Below are 16,069 nucleotides of genomic sequence, written 5' to 3'. Positions count from 1 at the left end.
ATGAATGATTCACTATGTCTATGTTCAATAGGAATATGTGACAGTGTTCTATCAGATGGAAAATATTTACAGGTCCCATATTATAACACCGGGGTCCCTATCTTGCATCCAGCGCAATTGTCTTTCTACACTGACGCATGTGTCGTTGCTAGTTTGCAACTGGCGCAGAGCGTTCTTTTCCCTCCACCGCCACGCGTCGGTAAATTAGGGAAGGATCTTGCACCCCAAGGGGTGGTTCGGCGAAAGGAGGAGGCGTGTTCTGGCGCAAACATTCCCTGGTGCTATTTTGCAGTTTCAGAAAAAAATTCCGCCACAAACCAGGAAATACCTGGTTTAAAGGCAGTGGCGCGTTGTTCAGATGCTATTTTAAGGGCGCATACATAATGTTGCTTGTGCACCTCGAGCATACACTTTGCTTCTACCCAGCCACACATTCTTGGTAAATTATTTGGGAAAGAACAGCTGATACAGCGGTAATTTGTACTTTTAAATCAATGCATCTGCCAACACGTGCAGCAAACACATATTTTCTTGACACAGACATTGTGTACAAGCCCATAACTTTTAGGATTGATGAGTATTTGATCGTGAGAAAACATTGTGAGCAGCGAGTGAGTGTTAAAAAGAATGAATGAATGCGGGCGACCGTGTGTGTATGTGTAAAAGAAGGCACGCGTGTGTGCGTCCATCACGCAAACTAAACACGTAACGCATAATGCAGTCCATGGCAATGTATAATAACAGGGGGACAGATGCATATTAGGAACACAAGTCAATAACGATAATGCATACAATACTGGTAAGAAACGATGTTTGTTAATGTATTGAGTATATCATTAAATAGAACCACAGTTAACGCATATCATATGTGTGTTAAGTTTACTTTGTCAAAATTTATTTAAGGACTCAGTATTTCTGAAGTTGTTGAAGAAAACGCTATTCCATGTGTGAATTAGGCCATATTAATTGGCCATAAACGGAGCCATTTGAAGTTTGAAATGCATGTTGTCATGCATCTGTCTCACCGGAGACTGCAAACGCGCTGTCAAAATATCAACTCGTCAGATTCAAATGCGCTCATGGCTCTGAAGGGGATGGGAGCTGGCACTCTCATTGGTTTATTGCACGTTACGCCCAAACCACATCTACGGGTAATTAGTCTACTTCAGACCAAACCTTTTTAGATTTGTGCCGGGCGCAAGAGTCATTTATCTGCCAGTAAAATAGCAACATCGCCATAGAAACGTTCACAAAGCTACTTGCGTTTTGCGCTTCTCACTTGCGTTTTAGACCATTAAAATAGGGCCTCAGGTGTGATTGTGATTAGCCATTACAAGCCGTTTGAAAATGGTCTTTAGCAAACGTTGCTCATCTATCCATCAAACATCTTGGTGGACACGGCCACTTGTAATGGCACTAGGCATTACAAAACGGCTTTTCAAAACGGCTCGTAATGGCTAATCAAACTCACACCTGGTTGTATAATATGGGACTTTAAGATCACTTCTCACATAGTGTGATGAGCAACTCCCGACTGCTCTATACTCTTTGTCTGGGAGTGGTGTGTTCCAATATCTCTGAACAAGTTCAAACAAAAAAACGAACAAAAAAATATATTTGAAGCAGTTGTTGAAGGAGACCAGACACTCTATCATTACACAAAACGCAGCTGAGACTCCTGGTTTTCAAAACAACCATGTTTTCGGTTGGCCATGTTTTGGAAACAAAGCAGGTATTGCAGGACAAGCATTCTCCTGTCCGCACTCACCCTCCTCCTAGACCACTCATTCGCAGGATATCATTTTCCTCTGAATCATCTTAGCCGATGCTGTCTTTACATAAATACAAAGAATACAGTCTTATTTCAGCTCGGTAAACAGCCTCCTATACCTGCGTCCTCTCCACTTCAGCTCTTACAGGAATGATAAAAATAGGGATATTTATTTGGCGTGTATGATAATTAGAAATGGAAATACATAAAATATTATAATATAAAAACGGATGTATGCAAACACTATAGAAATGAAAATAAAAATAATATTGAAACAAGGTCCATTCTGAATTGAATTTATCATTTATCATGCAATTTATCACCATGACTGGCGCGTGAGTCTGTAATGTGTACACGCATGCACAGTAGCCCACACACACACACACACACACACACACACACACACACACACACACACACACACACACCCACACACACACACACACACACACACATGGTGCTTTTAATGTGCAAGGAAGTGTCATTGTTGTTGTTATTGTTGCTAGCAGTGTACAGGGGAGAGGTGAAGTGAACATAGAAGGCCTGTCTCTCAGCAGGCCTGTCTCTGCCTCTAAACAGGTCTGTCACAACTACAGAGCACAGGAACTACAAGAGTGTTTATGCTCGCCGGCAATGCCCACTTCCTGCTTTTATGCCATTGGCCGTGTTTGTCAGGGATTGTTCCCACACAATGTGGCCATTCTCTCTCACTTCACCTTCCAGCCATCCCTACAGGTCACAATTAGCTTCTGTTTTTATATTGTTTTCACTATTTTACAGGCAGCTCAAAGCACAGAAAATAAAAGACCCCTGGGAATAATAACATATGTGTGTGTGTGTGTGTGTGTGTGTGTGTGTGTGTGTGTGTGTGTGTGTGTGTGTGTGTTTGTAGGTGTGTGTGTGTGTGTGTGTGTGTTTGTGCGTGCCTGAATAGGCGTGTGTGTGTCTGTGTGTGTGTGTGTGTTTGTATTGGTTTTGAACAGTGATCCCAAACAGTCAATTCTTCAAAAACCACCATATTTATTATTGCGAACAGTATGGGCCATCTTTTAAAAAACAAACAGCAAGAGAAATTGATCAATTTAAATGAATGAGAGGAAGAGAACATTTTTTTCAAATTAATGACCACGTTGTTTTTTAAAAGAAAAGTCCTACATCAATCAAAAACTGCTGCTGCTACTTCAAAACAGCGATAACAAAAATGGTCGACCAGTTATTTTCTTTGGTCCTTAAAAGCATATTCAAACATTAAACGCCAAGTTTCAAACCATGCTGATTAAATGGTGAGCAGAGCAGTCCTGATAAATGTCTTAAAAAGCATCAATGAAATCAAAAAATAACTTTAATTATTTATTTAGTCAGTCAAAAGGCCCAACTTTGTTCGTTGTGAGGGTATCAAACTAGGCTGTATTTGAGATGATGCTAACACCAAACACAAAACACTGAGTGTCTTTATTTTTTTTTATAGCCTTGGTGTTTCATATAAAACTAACATACAGTATCCGTTTATCGATTAAAATAGATAAATGAATAAACAATAACAAAAAATGTACTTGACATGGGAACCACAGAAAAATAACTATCCATTAATCTCAGTAAAGTAACACTGGAAATGCTCTTCAGGAAGGATGGAATGGAATTTATTACAAGAGAAGTATTAGTAATCCATAGTACACAGTTAGAATATGAACTAGGAAAATGATTGAAGAGGCCGCCGTTAATATGGCTCGTCAGGAGCTATTTTCTCAGAGCAAACAGCCTGTCGGACTGATGCGGATTCCTCTATTTGTTAATCAACTGTCATCTATCATATCCAACACATAACACAATCATTTAGACCATATTAAACACCGGCCCTGACTCTACCAAATAAAATGCTCCACCGTATCGCAGTGGAAGAGTTATAGGCCAAGTGTGTGTTTGTGTGCGAGTGTGTGTGGGGGGGTTAAGATATCATGTCTTCTCCACCAGACTGTACTAACACGGCATTATGAAATACTCTCGGAGTCGAGAAAACAAGGAAGATGGAGAAAGATTGGGGGTAGGTGGGGGGTGGGGGGGGAGGGAAGAAAAAACTAATTGAGGTGTGATTACGGATCCTTGCGGGCATGGGGAGGGGGGGGGGTGCACTGCTGTTTATTAATATGTCACTTCCAATAAAGACACTCGCTACTCAGATGCGTGTTGTCATGGAAACGCGGTGTTCGCAAGGAGACGGGCAAAAGGTTAGCGCCAGCAACCGCGCAGCTTCTTCCACCATGGCAGATGGGTGTCGAACCCTGTGCCTGCCAATCAGACTGCGCCGCAGCGAGGGGTCGAGAGAATCCTCGTAGAAGATTGTATGACAGATGTAATTATCTTTCTTTATTTATTTATTTTTCTGTAATGGGATGGAATAGATTCAATTTGGTTATCCTCAACACTCTGTTTGTGACTTGGTGGGACCGGACATTTAATAAAAAGGGAGGACTATCCAACAGTTTTACGTGGTTTGTGTTCTTTTTTTTTTCAGGTGATGTGCATGTGATGTGTGCATGGACAGCTGAGTCAGTGGAACAACCCATCTGGATGCTGTTTAGGTGTCCATTACACTTTCTTTCATGTGGACATCAGTCGTCCTCGCCTAATTTAAGTAAGATGGTTGCATTGTTTCTCACAAGATGGACCTGTTACAAAGGAGGCCCTAAAACAAACACATTTTATTATTTGTGAGTAGTAGTAATAAGTACAATAGGTATAAATATGTAAAGCACAGTCATCTGCGTTTAAGAAAAAAACATATGACACAGTAGTATATATTGGTTAAGTCCAGCATATAAAAGGTAAAAAGTAGTATTTTGTTTGGATGGATATCTCTTTGGTTATAGTTTTTTTCTCGAGACAAAAAATCTCATTGAACGTAGGAAGGGGATTATTCTCCAGCCCGGCCGTGTTTGTTACTTTATTTTGACTTGTATTTGTCAATTTTCTTCCTCCCTTTCCCGCCTTGCTCTAAGACAGATGCCAGCTTTCACATAGAGGACACATCCTCTCACAACACCAGGGTTGATAACCTGTGGGTGCCATGGGGAACCTGCACATTCCACATCCAGCGTGTTCTTTTCAATGACGGCCGCCTTTTTAATTTCCTTAAGGTGGATCTATCACCTCACTTCATTGCGGCCAATGGTGCCAGTGTTGCAGCAAAGGCAGCTACCGACCAAGACATTTTTAAACTCACCTACAAGAAAAAAATACTTTCTATTGCAGGCCAAGAGACTCAGGCGTGTGTCATTCTTACTTCCAGACACTGGAAGAGAAAAAAGCTTACCTGGGTGGATTTTTCCCATAAAATAAATGATGTTTAACGTTATTGATGACAGAGCAGTTAAAAAGCTGCACAAGCAGTATTTTTTATACTGTGGGTGTTTGTTTTGCCCTTCGCTGTGTAAATGTTGTTATTTGTTAAGCCACTGTACAATGTTTGATCAAACCAGCTTTCCTTGTGTGCCGAATATAGGGATTACAAGAGTTACAATTTTTAGTTCATCATTATCCAGACCTGATACGAACTGAGGAGAGTCACTTGTGTGTGTGTGTGTGTGTGTGTGTGTGTGTGTGTGTGTGTGTGTGTGTGTGTGTGTGTGTGTGTGTGTGTGTGTGTGTGTGTGCGTGCGTGCGTGTGTGTGCGCTTGAGAGGGGAAGCGTGTTATCAGGGTGGCTTCGAAAGTGAGGTCACTTCCTGTGTGTGCCTCCAGCGCTGCCAAGATAAGAGCATACCTACTCTCTGCCCACCCATGGGATTCCTTCCCAACAGGAAGTGGGCACAATGGACTCTCTCTATGTGAGCTGAAACATCAGGCCACACCTGCCTGACTGTCAACCTATCCAAAATAAGCGCACATTATGCATTTCCTGCATGGAGTTCATTATTGGCCCCTAAAGATCATTGTGTGACCCTGTGGCACCGAAGGCCTGTGAACGCCATAGAACTTGTCACTGCAGATCACTTAGATCAAATCATCAGGCTTCCTTTGTTACTTAGCCACCTGTGTGTGTGTTTGTGTGTGTGTGTGTGTGTGTGTGCGTGTGTGTGTGTGCGTGTGTGTGTGTGTGTGTGCGTGTGTGTGTGTGTGTGTGTAAACGCTTTCCAAAGCGGGGCTAATGGCTTTAGCAGCGACAGCAGGAAGTGTGTAATGTTTCTGTGGAAATAATTGTGCTGTCGTCGTGGTGACGGAGCGGAATGCCTTTTAAGCCTCGCTTGTCTGCGTTGTCATCGACTCGGAGTAAGGAAGACTCTCCGGGTGTAAGTCCTGTCCCTTGTTTTTGTACTCCACTCTTTGTCATATGGATGACAAGTTGTTACCATTACATAGATATTTGGATTTCACACAAATAAAATACTTTACCCTATACTTTTTTTCCAGGAAGGATGCATATATTTATGTTATGTAATAGTTTTTGATTTCATTTAAATCCTCATATATGCATGCATGGAGTTATGTGGGATACGACCACATAACAATTGGATTTACATAGAAACATAGTATAGCTCAATTGAATATGAATGATAATCCTACATCTCAGCAGATTTAAATGGAGATGTAGCTTTTATATAACGCAGACTAAGAATTATTAAAACCACCTGAGGGAGATGAACACAAGACGAGTTGTGTTGATAAAGACACAGCTCCTATCCCGGGTGTCCATCCATCAGTAGGGCAGGAAGAGGGTCAGTTGGATAGAAAATACAGTATTTTATGCGTTTGCCTTTCCTTCTCGTTCATTAGTGCCCTTGGTGGGGGTGAAAGTGGGTGGGGGAGATGGGGTGGAGGTGGTCGGTGGTGGGGGCGTTGATTTCCTGAAGGGGAAGTTAATAATTCCCTGTCTGCTCAATGCAAATGAGATCTCTGCAGGGGGGTTAGGCTGTTTATGACTGTCTTGTTTGCTCCGAGATTTACTTTGCATCGATTTAAATGGAAACATCTATCAGCGGCATCCGGCGACGGACGCAGCGCTGAGTGCAGGGGCTGTTATGCCGTCAGTGTCTCCTCAGCCTTATTAGCGTCAGGGTTGAGTTGTAATTGTCGATGCTAGATCCTCAGGATGGAATGACAAGTACATGAACGTGTGTGCTTGTGTTTGTGTGTGAGAGATGAGAGCAATATTTCAGGAGGAAAACACGATGCCTGTATTGTTATCATTAAGCGGGTGACATTATACGAATGATTTGCTAAATGAAGGAGATTTGATTTGTGATGAGAATGACCTGCAGTTTGAAAGAATATAATGAAATATGGAAGAGATAAAAAACATTTTTTTTTCCCATTGCTCATTGCTATTCTACATGTGGTGTTTTATGATTGTGCTAAGATTGAAATTAGGTCACGGAACTAGTGTGCAAATTAAATGAATGGGATATTGTATGTGTGTGTGTGTATGCATGTGTCGAGATGTGTGGGAGTGTGTGTGTGCGCAAGATAGGACGCAGTGCGACAGATTTAGTTAATGGTACTTGTCTTAATTGCTCGTTGGCTCGGAAAATAAATTAGCTAAATCTGGGAGAAAAATGTGTTGCACATGTGACAAATGCATTGCACATGTGAGACATGAGTCATCGGCATCATCGCTCAACACATTGCGGAATAACAATTTCCATATTGTCGATGCAAGGCGGGGTCGTTCGTTGTGATGCCTGTATGTCTCTCTCACCAGAGGATTTGAAATAAACAGAAAAGGTCAAGAGGGCCCACAGAGAGAGAGCTGAATAAAATAAAGAAAATAAACACCCAGCAAAGACATTATGCAAAGACACAGCTGCAATCACTGGGGCATTTATTGTGAATCGTTTTAAGAGGAGCCCGGTTTAGAAACAGGCATAATGGAGGATCTTGTGCTCATTCAAACGAAATGACACCATGTGGAAATGAGTGGAAAATGATTATCCCTCTTGACCTCGTGTCATTCAACATGTTTCAAATGATTACCCTATTAATAATCCTCCCTGAACATTATAAACTACCGCTCAGCGCACCTTGTCGGTATTGTTTTTGCAACAGTTTTACTCAATTTAACACAAGCTAAACTCTAATGCTGCCAGAGAACTACAGCAGGAAGTTAATGGCGAGTTCACTGGTGATAGGTGAGAGACTGTGATTAAGAAGTTGAAAACATTTAAATGTGTGTGTGCGTGTTATACGTGTGTGGTAGTGGGTTTTTTACACACTGCACACTTCATACGCAAGACCTCTTGTTCATTCGTTCCTCACACTGAGCCCAGAGGATTCGGAGGAAGGATCATCATCAATCATCACTGAAAATAATGTCCCTTTTTCCTCTTATCCCTCCATGTCGTTTGACCTTTCCCAGCGGTATTTATTTGTCTCCTTAGGAAGAATTTATTCTCTTTATCTTGATAAAACAAAGAATGTTTTTTCCCTGCACAGAGATTAGATGTTTCCTCTCCTCTCATGAGGTGTGTGTACACACACACACAACAAGTACCTCACCACCACCAGCGACCTGCTATTGCAACTGCGTGTTTAAGCAGATTGCCCCTGCGTGACATCTAAGCAGGCGAAGACGATATCGGATGACAAGAAGCAGCAGGACCTTCATGTGTTTCCTATTCACAAAGATGTGCCTTGTGTTTGGCACGCAGTAGTAAAATGAACAAAGTTAATCGGCTTTGACGTGGGAAGCACTCAACCTGACATCATCCGAATAATATTGTGATCCAGATCAGCCTCGGATGGTGAAAATGTCAAGCGAGTTTTGCTCTGTGTTTGCCTTCGATGAGCATTAATCAGATCCCTCCCGTATTGGGGATACAAAGCTGAAGCTTTTGCAGTATGCCAAACGTGGTTTGTTTAAGATAAGCCCGTTCATTGGAAAGGACTTTCGGGTAAGTGCCTGAGAATCAGTGATATCGAGGAGGGGTGCAAAGCCTATACGATTGCATTTAATCCCCACTGGGTTTAATTTACCCCCGTGATATAAGCGGCGCATGACCAGGAGCTGCCTGGCCCCTCTACCTCTCTAACCCCCCCACTGGTAGCCCGTCCCCTATGGAGAAGGCAGCTCACTGATGGCCTGTCCTGCAGAGATTTGGCCTACCGTGGCCTTTCACATGTGGAGTGTCAGTGGGGAGATCCTGGCAGGACTCTCTCCACCCACCGCCCATCATCTCCATACCCCTTAGCCAAAGCCAGGACTCACGATCGGACCACCTTCCCCAGAGAGCTAGAGAGAGAAAAGGGAGTAATCCATCAGGGTACAAGGCTCTCACCCTCGTACCTCCCTCGCATAGCCCTGATTTTGCCCCCCTTCAGGGGAGTAATCTCAGGCTGGCACTGCATTAAAGACTGGATAGAAGCAGGGGGAGATCAACTCCCGTCTGCATGTTTGAATGCGGCGGCCCCCCCGCAGGGAATGCCATGATGAAGGAGCTTAATCTACACCTATCCGATACATGGCCCGTCTGAATGCTTCAGCGGCTGCCTTGAGCTACTTCATACCAGGGGGGGAACTTGGCAGTGGTATCCAAGAGTCTTAGAGGTGGAGAATGCGAGAGAGGGAGAGGAGCCGTGAAAGAATCTTAATGAGAGGGACGCCATCGTGTGATAAGCGCATGGACTGAGCGTCAATAAGATGGGGCGCCCAGCTGTAATGAGTAACCCTTACTCATTCACAAAGTGAAGGTCAGCGCTATCTCAGCAATCTTGATGAAAAGGGTAATGAAAAGGGTACAACGTAAATCTGCTTCAATTTAATCTAAAAAGCTTACCCGTTTTTTTTTTTCGTCCGTCTTCAAACTCAAAGCCTTCACACTGAGCCATACAAGGGGCCCACAAACGGTTTTGAAGGACAGCAGGACAGAACACAAAGGGAATCAAATGTTTATGTAACCGTCAACAGTATGTGGCCGGTGTCAACTGCCTCCCTGAGGTTGTTTGTAAGATAAGTCTTCTTTTTTCTGGGATCCAGCATCCGACTTCTTTCTGAGATAAGCCCTGGGACCAAGACTTCCACAAATGAGATTCAGGAGTGGGGAGGGGTGCATGCTGTGCCCAGTTTTGGTTCTGTCATGGATTTTTCGTGACAAAGAAAAGAAAAAAAGAAGAAATAAAGCTTTTCATTATGTATTATCAGCTGGAGAAAAACAGAAAAAGTGGCACCCTGAAATGCACTTGGACGGTTGTTCACAGGATTATTTTCCAACCAATAGGTCAAAGTATGGCATCCAAAATTTTCGTCCAAACACATTAATAAATACTTATTGTAACCAAATGTGGATAAAAGAACGGCTGTCAAAAGGAAAATGTTTCCACAATTTCAAAAAGGTTTGTCAGCTTTCAAACCGGGTGCAACATTTGGAATCAATAATTGCCTTGTGCTTGTCAGTAATGAATGACTCACTATGTTGCCGCTCTCCCTAGCAGCCCGCATGCGTGGTTTCCACTTGGCATCGTTCAGTCACATGTGCCAGGGAACACACAGTCATCCATGTACACCATGGACAACAACCACGAGGCAAATCAGACCAGAAGAAGAGTAGCAAGGGTCAGCCAAACTTATCTCCCATAAAGTCCATGTGACAAACATGCCTCAATCCACTCAGAGCCTAGACATTATATCAGTTCGCTGATTGGCAGGCCTTAGTCCAAGAAGTGCGGGCTGTGGCGTTTAATATAATCCTGACCTGGCATTCGCTGTCCAGCATTATTAGATCACTTACTAAATCCTGTCAAGTGAATTGCCATCTGTGACTGCGCTCACCTTAATAGTTTGTTATGAAAGCCAGAGTCTAACATGTCCCTGTTTGTCTGCCTTGGGTATTTGGGTATTATTGGAGATGAGGAGAGCAGGAGCTTCTGAGACAGGATTAGGGTTTTAGCAGGGTGGTGGGAATCTCAGCGGGAATATTACTGCAAAGATTTCCCAAGGGGTTAACAGTCAACTTTTAAACCCCTGGATAACAATAATGTACCCTGGCATCATGGAATTCATAAACAGCATGGAAAGAAAGCCTTTCTCCACTTATATAAGGTTACCTTTAGGCATATACAGCACTGACATTTATTGTGTCTATTTTAAATTAGTTTACATCTAAACATATTTCTTACCCACCCCCAAAACTGACCAAAACAAGTTTTTGTGATTAGCAGAAGTGGGGGCCTTTGCATCTTGGTAGGCAGTGACCTGTAAGCAATCAACAATGAAATCCTTAATGGTCCAATCAGACCTACTCCTTTATTTTTCTCGCCCTAACAACCCTATTTTACATCATCACAATACAGAATACCCTCAGAATACTTTAAAAAAGATTCTGGTGCCTGTAATGTTTTATTTCTAGGTTAGAAAAGGGCACTCCTTATTTCAACCACTACACTTGAAAGTTACCAGAGAATTGTTAGATAAGAACGCATTTAGTAAGTTCTTGTTAAGTTCATAACATCACAACCCAAATCTATTTCTCACAATCATCTCCCTTTATGTGGACAGGCTTCTAACAAGGCCTACAATCTTCTCCGTGAATACATTTTTAATTGAGAAGGTTGTCTAACGCTTCGCGAAACTGCGGCTAAGATAAATGCTACACCTTAATCAGTATTATCAATTATTTTGTACATTGTCTGCAATAGCTTGCTCTGATGACTCAGCTGTATGGACCTATGCAATTATTCAGGTCCAGCAATGTAAGATGTACAGTACATTTGATACTGTGGTTCACATAATGCTGATGAAGTTAAAGACAAAAAAATAAAAAAATATTAATAATAAATGCTGTGTGCCCTCTTTCATATTTGTTTTACCATCATTAACCCACATGTAGTTAACTTTCGGACAACAAATGGCGCACATACCCGCAAGCTTATTATGCTTCTTAGCAAGATTGAGTATGCTTGCTCAAGGGCACTTCAAGAATATCGTCACCAGGAGGGGGTAGAGTTTGAACCCCAGTGACACCCCTGACTGATTAATGCCCACCATCTCTAACTATTGCAGAGCAAAGTAGGTTAATATCGAGGTGACCCTGGTTGCAATGGATGCAATGCGATTGGTACGAGCAGGATGTAACAGCACAGCACCCTCGAGTGGTTTGACAGCCTTGGGGTTACCAGTGCAGTATGTTTGCTATTTATCAAAGCAATACTGTACCTATGCTATAATAAATGTTTTTTTTTATTATTATTGGTGTGGCAATTTTCTACTTTATTTCCCCAGCAACTCCAGTGGGAGTGAGTCTTAATTGTTATGTGTTGACAAACTGTAATGCTTGGCTTGCAGTCTTGTTTTATATCTTCTTGTAATGCTTATACTAATGTTATTAGTATCCTTTCACCCCAAAAACACTTCTGTGACCTTTCTTTGACCCACCCCCCCATCCCATCTCTAGCATAACTCGACTTTATTTCCTCCTAGTATCCGGAATCGACCCATCAACCTCCTGACTCCATAACACGCTAATTGTTTCTAGCACCTGAGCCAAGAGTCTCCCAGAAGAACGAAAAAACAAAAGCGGGAGAGTCACAAACACAATTATGCTAATGGCTGACAAGACAGCAGAGAGAATGAGGGAGAGAGAGGGGGATAATTGCATATTTTTTTGGATGAACATGACTTGACATCCTGAATTTCATCTGCTACTCATCAGTCATCGGTGGAGCGAGAGCTCACAGCTGGAACGCAACAACTTTGATGCACTGCATGCTGACGACAAAAAAGCCTTTTCCTTTGGAGATCAACTTTCAGTGACAAGAAATAACAAACTTTGTTTGGTAAAGAAGTGGAGTCGAGTGGTGTTCGCCGATCGAGTGTTGCAGCAAGGAGCGAGATCCATAGGAGTGGCAACGGGGAAGAGAGATGTGTGTGTGTCGGATTGGTTCCTGGCAAAGCCTTGATGTCACCAGAGGAACTATTATATATTCATTTAAATCATGCGCATGCAAATGGATACATTCAATATCCAGTTTGCACGTCTGCTGCCACAGGACGGTCTCATTACGTCGAGAGGGTTATTCATCTCTGCGCAGAAATTAGTTCAACTAAGGTTAATTACACATGGCGCACTGACGAAACAACACAATGCGAGACACATTTGCTACCGACATAACCTAGAGTAACTTCTGTTAATTAAACAAATGTGAGATTGCATTTTTACAGTGAATTAATATCTGAGGCCTGCTGCAGATGGGAGAGAGCAGTGAAATGTGGCAACAGCTTGGCTGGCATGGCGCTGCATGTACGGTTTGTGCACGTTTTTGTTTGTCATGTTTCCTTTGATTCAGCAGTGGAGGAAACAGCCATTAGTCAGTCCCTGGGAGGCAGGATGCTGTCCGAGTTAAGAGTAATGTCCTGGATCAATTTCCACGCGGGCCAGGCAGATTGGTACACCGGCCCCACTGGTTCACACCATCAGGCCATTGTGGCATTGTACGAATGTGATTCAGGAGCCTGGACATTTAATTGAAATGGTGCAATCGGTTTTATGTGTTTTTAAACACCTCGTCGGTGGGATAGTTTGCCTGGGAAATCGTTTTATAAGGTCAACATGGAAACAAACATGCTAGTAAATATACTTAATGCCTCTCCTTGTCTCGCTGGTCTAATAAATAAAACCTGCATTCTTTTTTTACAACAAATAGTTTTTGTTTTAAAGGAGAGAAGAGAAAAAAGGCTTGGGGGAGAAAGGTGGGAAGGAAGGGAAATTACAAAAAGAAAGTAAGTGCAATTTCAAGGGCTATAAATGCCATGCGGAAAGACACACATACTTGTTATAGCCTCCTAATGGAAACTGTGGGCTTAAATCAAACCCTTGCACAATGAAAAATGACCACACGCCCTCCACCTGCCAACCCCCTGACACCACCCCACTCCACCTCAACAATCAGACACACACACACACACACAATCCACCACAAAAAAAAAAAAACTCTTTCAAAGTGGCCAGCTGCAGCAACAACCTTCAGCCCTAAAGGCATGGAGTGCATGGTCGTCGCTCTACTTGTTGTCCCTGGAAGACGGAAGCACTTCGTGGACCAACCGCTCCGAGGACCAACGCACCCCGTCCCTCTGTGCCACACTCCTGAAAGGGGTTTTGATGTGCGAGGGGAGGTGAGTGGGGGTTGGAGTGCAGGTGGCTGTGTGTTGGGACAGGTTAGGGTAAGGCACTGTGCCGTCCTTTGTGGGGCCGCGGTGAGTGATGCCCCAGACCTGGGCCTCGCTTTGTTTCGTGTTTCGTTCCGCTGTTACGCGGAAGGAGTTTTTCAATCTGCTTCAGGGTAGAGCGGGAGGCGATGGTTGGCAGTGGTGAGCTCGGATCTGAGCGCACTCCTTTCTTCACGGTTGAGATATGGAGGCCCTCTTTGCGTTGGATAAAAAGAGCAGCGGCAACAAAAGAAGTGGGAGGGGAGTCATTGTTGTGACTAGCTGAGTCAAATACCCCCCACCCCCCCCCCCACCCATCAAATCTCTGTGCTGAAGTCTTTATTCAAGCATTTAAAGACCAGAACTGAGCTAATGAGGAAGAGGAGGAGGAACACAAAGAGCAGCATCTGCCTAATTAATAGTCCCGAGTGAGATGGAAATGTACCGCTGTGCTAATACAGTAAAGTGACCAACAGGTGTTTGGCACCCTGGGGTGCGGCTAATGCTATTATTTACAGTTTAGTCATTTAGCAGACACTGATCTCATAAGTGACTGGCAGTGAGTTCAGATAGAGGTAGTGAAGGAGCCGGTGGGGTGAAGCGTCTTGCTCAAGGATGCTAGCAAGTAGGATTTCTAGTAGTTCACCATGCTACACTATGCAGCCCTGGAGCGATAATGTTTTGGAAAGCCAGGCACATCTTAGGCAAAACTAAATATGTATGAACATGAGCATGAAGTTCATGAGCACGAACTTGCCAGTTCAGTGGTTGGAAGGATAACTTTTGTTTTGTTTTCACATTTTACATTTATCTTCTACATATGTGTAGAATGAAACGTTCTTGTGGGATTATTGAACTGACTTGATATACCCTTCTGACCCTTTCTCCAAGCAATGATTCACAGTTAGAATTGTTTTAATTGCGTGATGATTTTTCTTTCACACACTTGAAAACCCTTTTTTTTTTTAACAGTTATAATGTATTCAATATAATTTATAGGGCGTTTTTTTTCAAGGCATTTAAATTGTTTGAGGGGGGGATCACACCTCATCTACAACCATGTGTAGACTTCCACCTGTGTGATGCATGGCTGCCAATGTGTGCCAGAACGCTCACCACACACTGGCTGTCATAGTGGACAGCTGAGGAATGATGCCATCCAATTAGAGATCAGGGGATTATCAGGGGGCCGTGTTGGTACAAGAACCAGCCCGGGAATTAGGCCAGGACCCCGGAGATAGCACCTGTACCCTACGATGAGTCTCAGGGTATCTTTAGTCACCACAGGGATTTAGGACCTTGGATTAATGTTTTGTTGAAAAACCTCTCCTCTTGGATCGCTCTGACGTCTCCAAAACTAGCTCCTAGAAATTGAAACGCATCAGGTACATAAGGTAATGATTATAAGTAGACCTTGGCCTGTTCTCACAAATCTATCAAAATATGACTTTCAGATTGTGTTTATTAGACTTTGAGAGTGAGAGAGAAGAGAGAGAGCCAGACAGAGACAGAGAAAGAGTGTGAGAGAATGAGAGAATTCAGTTTTGCTTAAACATCTATTATGACAACCGCTCTGTGTCTGGTTTCAGGTGAACGTCATTTGAACGTCACCTTTGTCTCTTATCAACCGTGTATGTCATTGTAATCCTCTCTCTCACATCCGTCTCTCACACCATCGTCTCTCACACACACTCTCCTCTCTTACATTTTCTTCTCTCTCCCACTCTCTTTTCTCTTTCACACTCTTCTCTTGCTCTCTTCACTACAGAAGTTCACTTGTCACAGTCCCAATTTTGAATTTCCTATCAGACTTATGCAATAAAATTCTATGAAACAGTAGACCTTTCAACAGAGAGCATTCTGAGTGGAGCAGGGAGGGAGAGAAAGAGAGAGAGCGCAAATCAGACTTAAGATTAAGCTGAAAAAAAGAAATGGGTTAGATGTTGGACAATACAAATAGAGAATGAGAGAAATATAGCGGATCAAAGAGCGAGAAAACTATGAAGAGAGTGAGAGAAAGATAGAGAGAGACCGAATGAGAGAGAGAGAGAGAGAGAGAGAGAGAGAGAGAGAGAGAGAGAGAGAGAGAGAGAGAGAGAGAGAGAGGCTTGGGCGAGTCCTGGGTAAAATGGCACCGGTGCTTCCATTAACTCTTTCTATTTGACTGCT

Source organism: Pollachius pollachius, assembly GCF_949987615.1.
Source record: "Pollachius pollachius genome assembly, chromosome: 3".
In the NCBI taxonomy this organism is placed as follows: domain Eukaryota; kingdom Metazoa; phylum Chordata; class Actinopteri; order Gadiformes; family Gadidae; genus Pollachius; species Pollachius pollachius.
The sequence above is the reverse complement of the archived record's forward strand: the minus strand, read 5'-3'. Positions refer to the sequence as shown.